Genomic DNA, 14,434 nt, shown 5'->3' on the forward strand with positions numbered 1-14,434 from the left:
TTACCATACTTTACATAATTATAAATTTTAATAGTGTGAATTTGAATACATGGGACCCTTTCATAAGATTCATTATTCTCATAACTTGGGACCTCACTGTACTTCTCAGATAAGATGTGTGTGTGTTTTAACTGGGGCTTTCTGGAGGCAGCGCACCTCACTTTCCTCATCTTGTTTTGTAAGCCACTAGTGTCTCTAATGGTGGAAATCACTGGCTGGGTTATGTGGGAAAATGGAGATATGGGGAATAGTTGGAACCTCTCAGATCACATCCTCTACAATTTTGAAACATCAAGCTTATTGGAAATTGATAAATGGTCAAAGTGTATGAACAGATAGTTTTCAGAAGAAGAAATCAAAGCTATCAATAGTCACATGAGAACATACTCTAAATCGATATTGATCAGAGAAATGCAAATTAAAACAACTCTGAGATACCACCTTATACCTATCATACTGGCCAACATGACAGAAAAAGAAAATGACAGTTGTGGAGAGGACATAGAAAAATAAGAATACTGATGCATTGTTGGTGGAGTTGTAAATTGGTCTAACCACTCTGAGAATAATTTGGAACTATTCCCAAAGGGCTATAACACTCTGCATACTTTTGACCCAGCAATACCATTGCAAGGTCTGTATGTCAAAGAGATCAAAGAAAAGTGAAAAGGACCTATTTGTATAAAAAATATTTATAACAACTCTTTTTGTGGTGGCAAAGAACTGGAAATTGAGGGGATGCCCATCAGTTGGGGAAAGGTTGAACAAGTTGTGGTAGAGGATTATGATGGAATATTATTGTGGTATAAGAAGTGATAAGCAGGATGGTTTCAGAAAAACCTGATAAACCTTACATAAATGCATTCAAAGTATGCAGAACCTGAAGAACATTGTACACAGTAATAGCAATATTGTAAAGATGACTAACTGTGAAAGACTTAGCTACTCTGTCAAGACAATGATCCAAGACAGTTCCAAAGGACCCATGGTGAAAAATGCTATCCGCCTCCTGAGAGAGAACTGATTGCCTCTAAGAGCAGATGGAAGTACACTTTTTAAAAACTTTTTTCTTCTTTTGTGTGTGTGTTTTCTTTTGCAAAATGGCTAATATGGAAATATGTTTTACGTGATTTCACATGTATAATCTATATCATGTTGCTTACCTCCTCAAGGGATGGGGGAAAGGACAGCAGGGAGGGAGATATTTTGGAAATCAAAACCTTAAAAAATGTATGTTAATTTAAAAAATGTAAGTGGGAAATATTTTTAAAAAATAAAGAGATTTTTTTTAAAAAGCATGCAGGCCTTCAGTAACAGGATCCAGTCATAGCCACGTAGGACCAAAACCTAATAACTGTAACAGCTAACATTTATATAGCACTTACTATGTGCCAAGCACTGAGATAAGCACTTTGCAATTATTATCTCATTTGATCCTCACAACAACCCTGGGAGGGATGTGCTATTATTATCCCCATTTTATAATTGAGGAAACTGAGGCAAACAGAGGTCAAATGACTTATCCAGGGTCACACAGGTAGTTAAGTGTATGAGGCCAGATTTGAATTCAAGTCATCCTGATTCCAGGCCTAGCACTCTATCCACTGTACCACCTAGAGAGCACAGACGCTATGTAACACAACCCCTCATTTTATAGATGGGGAAACTGAGGCCCAGGGAGGTTAAGTGACTTAAGGTCAGACAAGCAGTGATTATTAGAGGCGAGATTTGAACCCCCATTCTCTGACACCAGAGTCAGTATTCTTTGGTGAATGTTGGTGGGAGGATATTTAGCTGGGCATTAGGATACAGAAAGAATCTCCCATAGCCTTCATTCTATAGCCCATCAGGACTTTGGCTTTCTACTTATTCTATATTACTCTATCTTTTGATATGTTTAATTGCTGATGTAATAAATTGTTCTACAATCAATCTATACTACACTAGTACATTATGTATGTCCTGTTCTCTCCCAAAGAGTTAACACACAAACAATGCTTGTACCTTCTAATTCTTTTGCATCCCTCTAGTGTGCCTGGAACAATGTTCTCTGCAAAGCAAGGCCACACAGCTTCTTATTACCCATTGAGGGAGGAAAAAGACCTGAATCTACATGCGTAGGCCCTAGAACCTGAACACATTCCAAAAACAACGTAGATATGTTCCCCTTTGAATATTCTTGCTAGAAAGTAGACTATTAATTGAATGTTTAATTGAAACAGCCACATTGACTTGAAACCATAAGGCATGCACTAGGCAGAGCTCCAGACTAGAGGACTCAAAATAGGTACTGAGATCAGAATGAGGACAGTGTCAAATGTCGCTTTCTGGCTGCTTCACTGGGAGGAAGTTTTCTCTAAAACTGAGTGTACGGGCAAGGCATGCTGACTGGCTTTCGTACTCTGCTGCCATCATCAGTCTTGACATCAAAGTCTGGAATCCAAAGCTTTGAGTGGACCCTACATTGCTGCAGGAACCAGGCCCTTAGCAGATGGGTAGTGATTCAGGCAACTGAGGGGAGAGCAGAGAGGCAGAGTACTTTGCCAGCAGATGCTGGTCCTCTATAATTGGCTCGTAAACTAGTCCCCATACTCCCTCAAGCACATCTCTTCCCCTCTCCTCCTCACCCTTAGATTAGATATCCCCTTTTTATGACTCTGTTTCTCTTTAAAGATTCCTGTTCATACTCATTTTTAAACTTGATTTTACCTGTATGGATATTTTCGTGAAGGTTTTGCCTGGTCCCAGCATCCCCCAAACTGCCACACTGCTCTGAAGCCAGTCATGATTGGCAGTGCTCTTGAGACCTGAACCCTGGCCAGATTGTGAAATAGGCAAATTTTGACTTTCTCTCTCTTTCTGCATTGATACCCTGTGCCTTCCCTCATCTGCCTTCCTCTCCTCTCCCAGCTTCCCTCTTTTATCAAACAGGTGGCCTGGGCTCTCCTGTTTTTGCCTTCCTTCTATGAAAACCAGCTGTCACTGCTTTAATTTATATTCCTCTCAGAGGAATTTACATATTAAAATGCAAATGTGCAGAAGTAATGAATCAAAGTTCTCAGAAGCAGGGGGTAGAATGAACTGGGTCAGGCAATGTTTGGTTACATTAAACTGTAAACTGCTAATAAGACAGGCTGAGACCCTATCCACGTACAGGGCCTAGCAAAGTAGCTGGCCTAAAGAGGAGGTTTAATAAATACTTTGAGGTGGCTGGATTGTTTTTAGATGGGAGTCAATCCAGAACTCCTACTTGCTACATCAGTTTCTTTTCCAGAATGACTTCCTTGACATTTGTGAAAGAAGTCATATTCTTCCCTACCCCCCATGCCTGAACTCTATAAAGACCCAATTCTGTTTCCTTATAGGAAGCTAGCAATCAGGTCTTCTAGTCTCACTTGACACCCCCTACAATTAACAGAATTTAGAGCTTCCTACATACCCATAGAACCATAGAATGATGCAGCTAGAGGCAAACCTTAGAAATTACTGAATCTTCTTTGCTGAAGTGGGCACTATGGATGTGGAGTATTACATATGCTAGGTTGATGTGCTGGTCATTTTGACTGTAGCAGTTCTTCTTTTTCTTTGTTCATAAGAGAATGTTTGCTGATTTGGGAAGAGGAAGGGATATAGACAGGAATGGAGGTTATGTTAAAAAAGGACAGCTTATTTTATTTTTTTGTTGTCAATCATTTCAGTTGGGTCTGACTCTTCCTGACCCCACTGGGGTTTTCTTGGCAAAGATACTAGAGTGGTTCACCATTTCCTTTTACAGCTCAGTTTACAGATATGGAAACTGAGACAAACAGATTTAAGTAATTTGTCCAGGATCACATAGCTAGTAAGTGTGTGAGGCTGAATTTGAACCAAGGTCTTCTTGACTGTAAGCCATGCATCACCTAGCTGCCTCATTATCTTACAGATACATGTAATATGATATATTACTGAATAATGATAACATTGGCATCTTCATAGTGCTATAAGGTTTGCAAAGCACTTAATAAATATTATCTCATTTTTATCTTCACAGCTATGATGGGAGGTAGGTGTTATTATTCTCATCCCTGTTTTACAGATGAGGAAGCCAAGGCATAACTAGGTTGAGTAACTTGCACATAGCCACAGCTAATAAGTGTCTGATGCTGGATTTGAACTCAGATTTTCCTGATTCTAGGACCAGAGTGCTATCAACTATTCCACTTTACTGCCTCTAGGTGAATGAAGCCCAGAAATGTTCAGTGACATTGTATTTCTTAGAGGAATTAGAAATATTTTGTTTTCACTCAGTACCTACTTCACAAGGTGGATATTACAATCAAACTGACATAATATGTTTCTTCATTGGAGGGAATGACCTTCAAAGAGGAAAGTGCTTATATCCCCTCTCTCTCTCTCTTTCTCCTTTCTCTTCTCTTTTCCTCTCTTCTCCTCTTTCCTCTCCCCTCTTCCCGCCTTCTCCCTCTCTCTTTCTCTTTCTCTGTGTCTCTGATTGTCTCTGTGTCTTTTGACTGTCTCCCTGTTTCTATCTATCTGTCTATCTCTCTCTCTCCACCTCCCCCCTTCTCTATTCTCTCTTCTATATCTCTGTCTCTGTTTCTTTCCCTTCCGTCCATCCCAAGGCAGGTCTTTATTCATGGTGCCATCTTCCCTTTCTCTTCATACTCTTTTTGGTGAAATAAGATTTTATGGCACTCAAAGGCTAATGGGGTAAAATAAAAAAAAATTTTTCTTCTCTGGTCTTTTAGAAGAAAGTACTAAAATTAATAAAATTGAGGAATCTTGGTATCTGGTACATACATTATCATAATTTATGTGAGATGGAAGAGGATAATATAAGATTGACAGCTGAAATTTAAAGCTGTATGATTATTTATAAATAAATAGGCCTCACCATCATTATTATTTAATTCTTGTGACCATTATCACCTCATTTTTCTGATTTTTTAAATGAAGGGTGCTTATATTTTTATTGACAATTATAGATTTTGAAATAAAGGATTTTCTCTTGAGCTCAGATCCCTTCTAGCTCTATGAAATGAACCTGGGAACAGAGAAAGGAGTTCCTAATTAAGGTTAGCAGAAGAACTATTTTGATTCAGGATAGCTTTCCTGAGTAACCAAAATTCCTGAACCCAGAACTGACCCTCAAATCCACATTCAAAAGCTAGGAATTTGCCCTGGTTTATTTGGGTGGGGACAATACTTCTACCTGTTTGGAATGTGAAGCAAAGGTGACAGCCAAGACAAACAGGGCCAGGTTCTCTTTCTCCCACTTCTTCTCTTTGAGGAAGGAGAATTAGCAGCCTCCAAGTCATCGGGTGCTAGAATATGACACTTAGAAAAAACCGGTATGGAACTTCTTTTTGTTGGAGTCCACTGAAGTAGTGGTGATTCCCAGTCTCAGACTTAACCAGGTAAGACTTCTGAAGACAGATTTCTCTGAAGATTCTTGGTGAGTTTTCTGGCCACTTCCTCCTCATGAAAAGGTGAATTGGCAACTCTTAGCTTTTAAAAGCTTCATTTATGTTGAACCTTATTTGACGTCCTTTCTCTGCTCATGATTCATTGTATACGACCACAGAGCTGGAAGGGACCTGAGACCATTTAGTTAGTCCAACTCCCTTATTTCACAGTCTAGCATTATTAGTAAAATAAGAATATTTGAAGAAATTTGAAGAAAATTTTAATTATAGGTAGGATTTGGTTAAGTATCTTAAAAAGTCAATTTGGGGCAGCTAGGTGGCGCAGTGGCTAGAGTACCAGCCCTGAAGACAGGAGTCACTGAGTTCAAATCTAGCTTCAGACCAAACACTTGACACTTACTAGCTGTGTGACCCTGGGCAAGTCACTTAACCCCAATTGCCTAAAAAAGCCCCCCAAAACCCAAAAAAAGTCAATCAGTCAGGCAATAGTCATTTATTAAGTGCTTACTATGCACCAAGCTAAGCACTAGAGGAAAAGAGAAAGGCAAAAACACTGGCCTGGCTCAGAAGGAAGACAATAAGGTGCCAAAGGGTGGGGAAGTGGTGGACTGCATTTTATGAGAAAATTTGGAAAAAAATTCTATAGCCAGTTTCTCAGATAAAGGTCTTATATCTCAAACATATAAAGAACTTTGTAAAATTTATAAGAATACGAACAGTCAGTTTTTAGATAAAGGAATCAAAACAATTTATAGTCATATAAAAATTTTCTAAATCATTATTGATTAGAGAAATGCAAAGATATTTCGCACCTATCAGACTGGCTAAAAATGTTTAACAAGAAATCAACATATGTTGGAAGGGAAGTGAAAAAATTGGGACACTAATTCGTTGGTGGAATTGTGAACTAATCCAGCCATTTTGGAGAGCAATCTGAAATTATGCCCGAAGAATTATTAAACTGCTTGTGCTCTTTGACCTAGCAGTACTACTACTAGGTCTATTTCCAAAGATGACCAGTGAAAAAGGAAAAGAATCTATATGCTCTAACATGTTTATAGCAACTCTCTTTGCTGGCAAAGAACTGGAAACTGCAGGGAGCCCATCAATCAGGGAATGGCTGAACAAATTGTGGTATATAACTGTGATGGAATACTACTGAGCTATAAATATGATGTGCTGGATGATCTTAGAAAAAAAACATGGATAGACTTGCATGAAATAATGAAGAGCTAAATGAGCAGAACCAAGAGAACACTGTATGTAATATCAGCAAAATTGTTTTAAGAACAACTTTAATGAATGTCATTTTGACTATTATAAATACCCAAATTAACTAAAAAGAACCTATGAAAGACACCACCTGCATCCAGAGAATGAGCTGATAAATAAAAGTAGGTGTAGAATAATTGTATGTATGTATGTATGTATGTATGCTTGTGCATATATGTGTGTGTATGTATATATATACGTGTATATATTATATATATATATATATTTGTGTCTAATAGTGGCCATCTCTATGGTGGGAGGGAAGAAAAAAAGAAATTTATGTGATAACTTTATTATATATTTAAAAGGAATATTAAGTTGTACATAATAGATTTGCAGTTCCATGTGCAATTTTTTTTATTATGCTGTGTTATGAAAATGCTTGTTTTATTCCATAAATTAAAAGGAAAATAAACTAAAACAAAAAGAAAACAAAAAAGTTTACCCAGAAAAAAAAGAAAAGAAAGAAAAGGGCTTATGCAAGAGGTTTTGAACTTAGTCTGGAAGGAGGCTAGGGAAGCCAGGAGGCAGAGATGCACAGCAGGAGAATTCTAGGTAAGGGGAACAACAGCCTGTGAAAATACAGGAAGTTCTGAGATCAACTGACATGTGTCGAGATTAGAATGTGTAAGAAGGCTAGAATGCTCGGAAGAGGCCAGATTGTGAATGGCTTTAAAATCCACACAGAGGATATTTGATGCTGGAGGTAATAGGGAGCCGCTGTAGTTTATTTGGTTGGGGGATTGACATGATTAGATGAGAATTTTTTTTTTGGTAAATTTTTTGTTCATTTTAAACTTAAATACCAAACAAGAAAAGAAAAAAAAGGAACATATCCATGTATGCAACAAAACATGAGAGAATTCAATATAAAACAATAAATTTCCATTTCAAAAAACCTACATAATAAATACTGCATATTGTTTTTAAAGCTGCGCAGCTTTTCATTGCTTCCTTCTAGGTTTTCTTTTGTTCTCTGCTGTGTACTTTTTACTTTTTTTTTTCCTTCCACCCTCTCCCAGATGTGCTGTTTAAGAAAATTACTTTGATAGCTGAGTGGAGGATGGATTGGAATGGATAGAGATGATTCAGGGAGACTGACCAAGAGTCCAAGAAAGAGTCCAAGAAGGAGTCAGGAAACTGAGACAAAAAGAGAGAGAGAGAGACAGAGACAGAGACACAGAGAGGGAGACAGATATAGAGGCAGAAACAGATATAATAGATGGTAAATAGATAATAGCAGATAGATAGATATAGATAGATGTCAGAAGACTTTTTATTATGAAATACCACAATGTAGTGGATAGAAAGACAACCTCAGATTCAGGAGGACCTGGGTTCAAACCTGTCTCTGACATATACTGGCTGTGTAACATTCAACCTGTCACTTAATCTTTTGATGCCCTAGATAACTCTCCAAGAATATAAATTGTGAAACAAATATCAACCTGCATTGGTAGCAGGAATTTCCTCCTGTAGGGGTTCCAGGAAAGCTTCATTGAGGAAGTGATCGAAGGTATCACCCCTTGAAATGTGGGCAGGACTGGGAAGCAGTAGGAGCAAAAGCCCCCAAATTGGAAATAAGATGATGTGTTTGGGAAATAGTGAAGGCACAATCTTGGTTAGAGTGATTTAATAGGTACAGAACCCATTGTAATCCTTAAAGCACTATATACATGTTATTGTTGTGATTATTATTTTTATAATATCTGGAAGTTTAAATGATGCAGCAGAGTCAGGATCTAAAACGCAAAACAAGAAATCGAGTCTTTTATGAGCTAAACAGGGTTGAGTTCATACAGAGGTAAATTTACAGTTTGACCTGCTGAACTTGATGGCTCTGTAAATGTCCCTTTGGGGTTCTTGTCTTACTTGGGAACTAGCTATCGAGACTAACTGATTCCCCTTATTTGCCTTGATCTTCTAAGTAAGATTCTTCTGCTAGCTTCCTGTCGCTGCTACCATAATATTTCCCTCCTACTTGGGAAATGGCTTCCATTGAGCAGCTATGGACATAAGGGTGGGAGAGGGTGGGGGGTGGGGGTGCAGTGGGGGATTAATGAGATATAAGGTTGTATAAGTAGTATTAAACCAAGTTATAGGAAGCCTTAAATGCCATCCTGAGGAATTGGGGTTGGGACTTTGTCCTATGGGCATTAGAGAGCCATTGAAGGTTATTGAGTAAGGGAGTAACATGACAAAAACAATGTTTCTGGAAGATCATTCTGTCAGTGAATTAGAGTGTGGAGAGTGGAAGCAGAGACTATTTAGAGGCTGTGGCACTGCTACCATTGTGGAGAACTGAGGGCCTGGATCAAAGTAGAGGTTGATTGAATGGAAATAAAAGGATGTCTCTGAGAGATAATGGAATGAGAGACTCAGTAGGATTTAGTAAATAATTAGAGAGGGGGGATAGCTAGGTGGGGCAGTGGATAGAGTGCTAGGCCTAGAATCAGGAAGAAAGATTTTCCTGAGTTCAAATCTGGTCTCAGATACTCACTAGCTGGGTGATCATGGGGAAGTCATTTAACCCTGTTTTCCTCAGTTTCCTTACCTATAAAGTGAGCTGGAGAAGGAATGGCCATTTGGGAAATTATTGATCCTTGTTAGCATCAGTAACAATGACAGGACATGGGTGATTTGGATTATATTGGCTTCAGGAAAATGAAAAAACAAAAACATCAGACAGCAACAACCACAAAAACAAAAACAGAAAACCCAGAAACAAAGTCAGAGACTCTGCTCCTGAGAAGGTCATGTTGCAAAGCAGGAATTCTTAGGGGGTGGTGAACTTGGGCAGCAAAAAAACCCAAAACAAGCAAAAAAAATCATTTTCACTAACCTTTAATTGAGATTTAGCATTTCTTCCAATTATTTTATTTTATTTAAAATTTTTTTTTTTTTGGTGGGGAGTAGGCAATCAGGGCTAAGTGATTTGCCTTAGAGCCACATAGCTGGTAAGTGTCTGAGGCTGTATTTGAAATCAGATCTTCCTGACTCCAGGGCCGGTACTCTATACGCTTTGCCAATTACTTTTAAAATGTTATTCTGAAAAGGATCCCTAGACTTCCCTACACTGTCCTGTGTCCTGAGATCTACAGAAAAGGTTAAGAGCCCCTGGTATAAAGGAAAAGATAGTAAAAACATGACTCAAATGACAGATACAAATTACAATTCACAACGTGCTAGAATTGGTCAGAAAGAACTGAATTCAAATCCTGCCTCTGACATTTATTCACTATATGACCCTGGGCAAATCATCACTTTTTTTTTTAGCCTCATTATCATACCTTAAAAAATGAAGCTATCCAACTCTTTCTGTGGTCGCCAAGAAGTATAAATTGAAGGGATGCCCATCAGTTGGGGAACAGCTGAAGAAGCTGCGGTATATGAATATAATAGAATACTATTGTTCCATAAGAAATGATGAGCAGGTGGACTTTAGAAAAACCTTGAAAGGCTTGCATGAACTGATGCTGAATGAAATGAGCAGAACCAGGAAAACATTGTACATAGTAACGGCAACATTGAGTGATGACCAACTTTGATAGACTTAGCTTTTCTCAGCAATTCAATGAACTGAGGCAATCCTAAAAGACTGAAAATAGAAAATCCTACCCACATCCAGAGAAAGAACTATGGAGTCTGAATGCCGATCGAAGCATACTATTTTCCCTCCTCTCGCTTTGTTCTAATTCGTCTTTACAACATGACTCATGTGGAAATGTTTGATTGTACATGTATAGCCTATATCAGCTTGCATGCCAGCTTGGGGAGGGAGGAGAGGAAGGAGAGGGAAAAAAATTAAAACTCAAAATCTTATAAAAGTGAATGTTGAAAACTAAAATTAACTACATAATTTTTTAAAATGAGGCTATCATTATCTGCTATACCTATTCCACAGGGTTCTTGTGAGGATCAAATAAGACGGAATGTGCAATAAGCTTTGCACATTTTCAAATGTCATACAAATGTCACTTCAAAAACAATATCCCCATACATTGTACACGTGTGTTAAGAGTCTTGCATTCTTTTTGGACCAGACTTGGGATTTCACTACCATAGGGAGTACTAGCACTCTCTTCAGACCAATGTAGAGCACCTTCTCTGCAACTTCTAGTTTTCAAATAGAGTCACTGAGAAGTTAAATGACTTGTCAAGGGTTGCACAGCCATTATGTGTAATGGGAAGCATTTGAATCCAGGTCTTCTTGACTCCTAGGACAACTATCCACTGTCCTGCAGCAATGATACCTGTCTCTGAAGAGCATTTTAGAGCAGTTTTAGCTCTCTGTGGGGCATGGGGGAGGTACCCAGAGCCATGTGAAGTTAGTTTATTAAGGTGACAGAGGTGAATTTTGAACAGTCTAGGAAAGGAAAAGGAGGAAAGGGGAGAATTATTATTAAGAATGTTAATAATAGCTAGCATTTATATAGCACTTATTATATGTAATATGACAAGCACTTTACAATTATTACCTCACTTGGTCCTCACAATAACCCTAGCAGATAGGTACTATTGTTATCCTCATTTTACAGATGAGGAAACTGATGCAAGTGGGAGTCACTGAGTCAAACAGAGTCACTGAGAAGTTAAATGACTTGTCCAGGTTCACACAGCTGCTTAGTGTCTGAGATTGAATTTGAACTCAGGTCTTTCTGACTTCATGCTCACTGCACCATCAGCCACCCTTATTAGGGAACAGAGGCAGCACCAAGTTTCTCCCAGGCTAAGACCAGTAAGCTGGTCTTACTTACTTATGGACAGGAGAACTACAGAATGTTACCACAGAAATCATGAACAGCCACTTAAGAGGTGCCTTCAATGACCATCTCTTTCATTTTGCCTCCATGAAGAATTGGGGTAAAGAAGACCTCACGAATGCAAATGCACACGTTTTATAAAATTTCTTAGTGCATGAAGATGGAGGCTAGAACAAAGCACTAACTAGGCATCAGCTGCTAGATGCATTTTATTATTGTGTTTGGAATCCTGGGAAGAGCAACACCTAGCCCACCTCTAAAACTCTTTCTGCAAACTATTTAGCTAATGTTTGTTTCTTTGCTATTTGGGGTTCAAGACAGAAAACTAAAGATAAGTTGCTGGTGGCACTGATGTTATGGATGGTGATACCACTGCATAAACTAGGAGAAACAAATGGGAATGGGCTTCATTGGTTTAACCTCTACAAGAATCATGGGGCCAGGAAGAGAGGTTGTGGGAGGGGATCAATATTTGACAAATGAAAAGAGCCACACTTGTTAAGAAGGACATTTATTTTCCTGTGACATAGCAGAATAAATCACTTGTGGGATCTAGCATTTTTCAAGACTAAGTCTTTGAGGGGGGGAAAATAGCAATAAACCACAACACCTGTTACTCCTTCCCTAACATTTATGCCATGAAGTTCCTTTCTACATTATGTAAATTGAGAACATAAAAGGAATCCATAGGGAGATAAAAACATAATTGCCTCAGTAGATCTTCCATGGAAAGCAAATCTTTCTGAATGGATACCTTCCATTACCAAGGACTTAAGGCTATTTTGGTGATTGCTAATTCCAGCTTCCTCCATAGCATTGCTTTGTTTTCAGTTACTCATCCTGTCACATTATTTCTACCTCCAAATCATAGAAGAGGTAGAACAGGAAGCCACTCCCCCAGTAGAAAGCAAGTTTCTTGATCGCAGTAATTGTATTGTTTTATCTTTATGTCCCCATACCTGTTGCAGCACCTTGCGCACACTAGAGGCTTTAGAAATACTGAATTTAACTGAGATGAGGATGGATTCATTCTCCTTTAGCAGCAGCTCTGGTAAAAAGCTTAATGCGGGAATATTACTTAAAATGAAAGTTTGGAATTATCTGTGTCTTCAAATTACACATATATTCACATTTACATATATGCATGTATATATGTGTGGGCAGAGAGGACTTCTAGAGCAGATAATTGAGTTACACCTGGTCACACATATTTCTTACACTGTACCTCACTATTATGATGGTCTCGGTTTAAGCTTACTCCTCCCATAGATGCTACGTGTTAGTGTTGTGGTCTACCGGTGGTGGGAGCCCTAAAATGCAAGGGTATAGGGCAGGAGTCTGCCTCAAAAGAATTTTACCACTCAAGCCTTCTTTCAGTCCAAATAGTGAATTTATTAAGTTTATTAAGACACCAGTTGGGTGGGCCAGACTCCAATAGTAGGCCTGATTTTTAGAAATTGAGTAATTTAGTGGAGGCAAGATTAATACTTTTATAGAGAAAGACTGTGGGAAGATCTGGATTCGATTAAGGAGTGTGAAGTAATCTAATTAAGTAATCAAGGTGGGCTAGGGTAGGCCAGATGCCCCAGACAGATGCCAGGGATCTGGGTTCAGGGGCTGGGTTCCTGAAGTTTGTGGGAAAATTCAGGGCCTTTTAAGGGTCCATCATTAGTGCCCCATCATTAGTAGGTTTTGTATTAATTGCCTTTACCATGTTATCTGAGAATAGTAATTAATAGCTTTCCTCTGGGGACCCAACCTGCCAATTCAAATAGAAATTGGAAAATACTTCTATTACTATTATTATTTCTTCTCCTCCTTCCATCTTCTCCCTCTCCCTCTCCCTCTCCTTCTTCTTCTCCTTCTCCTTCTCCTTCTCCTTCTCCTTCTCCTTCTCCTTCTCCTTCTCTCTTCTTTCTTCTTCTTCTTCTTCTTCTTCTTCTTCTTCTTCTTCTTCTTCTTCTTCTTCTTCTTCTTTTTCTTCTTCCTCTTCTTCCTCTTCTTCCTCTTCTTCTTCTTCTTCTTCCTCTTCTTCTTCTTCTTCTTCTTCTTCTTCTTCTTCTTCTTCTTCTTCTTCTTCTTCTTCTTCTTCTTCCCCACCTTCCCCTTCCTCTTCCCCTCCTCCTCCTCCTCCTCTTCCTCCTCCTTCTTCATTTTTTTTCCAAAAAGCTGGGACAATTTACTTTTTGCCCTGAACAGTTTTCATTTTTGATTTCTTGAAATATAGCTCTAGAAAAACAGATTTAATTGCAGCTACTTGACTAACTCCCTAAACCCAAATCATTCTGACTTTCATTGAATGGCCTGCAATAGCCCTAGCCCAAGCCTCAGTGTCTCATTATTTAGGTTTGGTGGCTCTGATTGAGTTTTCTGTTCCGGCCAGAAACTCTGAGGGTCCTTCGCCTCCTAGATTAATATCTTTGTAATGGCAAATTGGGCCATCTTTTGTCTCAGTTCTTACCTAGCCCTTAGTCATTGAATGGGTGTGGCCTCAGAAAAACTGAGACCTGAGAAAGACCTTAATTTGGAAAGACCAAGGTCACCCACAGCATGCTGAGCCATTGCCGGTCATCTTGACCTTTGTCTTGCCACTGGACTCTGATGACTCTGGAGGAGAGAACCAGGCTGATGACTTTGTATAGCTCTGCCTCACTCAAATCCAATTCACACACAAGTTAAGACATCACCCTTGTGACATCATTGGTCCTCTTCATGAATGAAGGATAAAAAATATATGTCTGTATGTATATATACATATATAATTATTATATTAGATACATTAATATATTGTATTTGTATATATGTATGTTTGTACACACACACACACACACACACACACACACACACATGCCCCTAATGGGAGCACATAGAATTGCTGCCCCCTCTCCCTAACTGCGCAGGGCTGGGGGGAGAAGGGAGTGGGAGTGTGCAAAAACAAGAGAATACAGCTTAGATAAAAATGAACTAGATTTTACA

The sequence above is a fragment of the Phascolarctos cinereus genome, unplaced genomic scaffold (genome assembly GCF_003287225.1).
Source record: "Phascolarctos cinereus isolate Bilbo 61053 unplaced genomic scaffold, phaCin_HiC Scaffold_726;HRSCAF=1367, whole genome shotgun sequence".
NCBI lineage: Eukaryota > Metazoa > Chordata > Mammalia > Diprotodontia > Phascolarctidae > Phascolarctos > Phascolarctos cinereus.